Below are 2,454 nucleotides of genomic sequence, written 5' to 3' on the forward strand. Positions count from 1 at the left end.
TCAAGTTCCATGCCATTTGGAATAATCTCAATGGACTAATCCACTTCACGCAATTCCATTGGAGTTGGGCAACTATCCATTCACCACAAAGCTACACAATCCCTCCCGATTCTCTGCCACTCCACACAGTCTCATTGGGCTATATCCCATTTCAATTCACTCCCACTCGACACAATCCTATTGGACTGAAAACCAATTTCCATTCATTCACAATTGATGTAATCCCATTGGGCCAAAACTCATTCCTTTTCACTCCCACTCTACAAAGTACTGATGGGCACACCACCCCTTCCCATTCACTCCCATTCTGCACAGTCCCAAATAAATCAACTCTATTCTCATTGATCCTCACTCAATTCAATCCCAATGGACACAAAAACTTTCCCATTCACACTCACGCTTCACAATCCAATCAAGCTAAAACCTATTCCCATTCACTCTCATTCTGTACAATCCCAAAGGAACTCAACCCATTTCCATTCACTCCCACACTCTTCTTTTCAAAAGGAACCAACCCCCCTCCCCGCCGTTCAGTCAAACTCTGCACAATCCCAATGGACATAACCCCTCCCTATTCATTCCTACTCTACATAATCCAAATGGATCTCAAACCCGTTGCCAATCACTCTGACTCTAAACAATCCCAACGGAACCAAATCCCACTCTACACAGTCTCAACGGGCACTAACACATCCCACGCTACACAATTCCATGAACCAAAACCCATTGTTATTCAATTCCGCTCAATAATTCCTGTCGAGTCAAATCCCATTCCCATTTACTCCCACGTTGCGCAATCTCTGCGGACCCAAAACACTCACCATTCGATCCCATTCGACACAACCGCAATAGACTCAAACTCCTCCCTATTCCATCTGAACCCACACGATCTGAAGGGACCCCAAAGCACTTCCAATTCATTCCCAGTCCACAGCACCACAAAAATCCCAAATCCCTTACCATTCTTTACAAACGCTGCCCAACCTGAATGAACCCAAACGCCGCCTATTCACTACCACTATGAACAATCCCATCGACACAAACCCTTCCCATTGACTCCCACTCTATCCAATCCCAATACTCCAAAACTCCTTGCTGATCACTCATAATCTGCGCAATCCCATCGAACAAATGAATGCTGTTCTGTCCCACGCTCCACGATCCCAAAGAACTCAAATCCCTTTCTATTCATTCCCACTATCAGTCCGAATGAACTCAAATCCCTTCCAATTTACATCCATTCCACGCAATCCCACTGGAACCAAATGCCTTCTGGTTCCCTCCCACTATACCCAATCTTAAGGGATGCAAGCCCATTCCCTTTAACTATCATTCCACCCAATCTCACAACTCCTTGCTATTCACTTCCACTCTCCAGGTTCCCATCGACCAAAGCACTTTGCCATTCAGTCCCACTTTCCGTAATCCCAAAAGTCTCAACACCCTCCCAATTCATTCCCCTTCTGCATTATCAGAATGAAATCAAACACCTTCTTGGTCCCTCCTACTGTGCACTATGTAAACGGATCCAAACCCATTCCCTTTAACTGCTACTCTGTATAATCACAATGGACACAACGCTCTTCCCATTCAGTCTCAGTCTACCCAATCCCAATGGACACACAGCCCCTTAAATAAGTCCCATTTTACATAGTCCCATCAAAACAAAGCACTTTCCCGTTCAGTCCCACTCCACATAATCCAAAACGAATAGATGCCCCTCCAATTCATTCCCACATTTCGAATGAACCCAAGATCCTTCCAATTCACACCCATTCCACACAATCCCATGGGGCCAACCCACTTCCCGTTCCCTTCCACTCTGAACAACCTCAGTGGTTCCAACCCCATTACCTTTAACTTCCACCCTGTACAATCACATTGGACAGAATTCCCTTCCCATTCATTCCCACTCTCCCCAATCCCAATGCACTCAAAACCCCTTGCAAGTCACAACCACTCGACACAATCCCATCGAAAGGGTTCAAAGCATCTCCAAATCCCTTCCAACTGTACACAATCTGAACGCACCCAAACCCCTTTCCAATGCAATTGTAATATCTACAATCCCAAGGGAACCAAAGACATTCCTGTTCATACCCATTCTACATAATGCTGATGGAGCCAAACCCTTTCCGTCTCATTTCCATTCTGCACAATCTGATACACCCAATCCACTTCCCGTTCACTCCCACATTACAAAAACACAATCGATCCAAACCCCTTCCAATTCACTCCAAATCTGCACAATCCCAATGTACCCTGTTCAATCCCACTTGACAGTATCCCAAAGGGCTCAAATCCCTGCCAAGCCATTCCAGTTCGACACAATCTGAAACATTCTCTCCCATGCTGTACAATTGGTGGCACAGTGGTTAGCACTGCTGCCTCACAGCGCCTGAGACCCGGGTTCAATTCCCGCCTCAGGCGACTGACTGTGTGGAGTTTGCACGT

Source organism: Chiloscyllium plagiosum, unplaced genomic scaffold (assembly GCF_004010195.1).
Source record: "Chiloscyllium plagiosum isolate BGI_BamShark_2017 unplaced genomic scaffold, ASM401019v2 scaf_10469, whole genome shotgun sequence".
NCBI lineage: Eukaryota > Metazoa > Chordata > Chondrichthyes > Orectolobiformes > Hemiscylliidae > Chiloscyllium > Chiloscyllium plagiosum.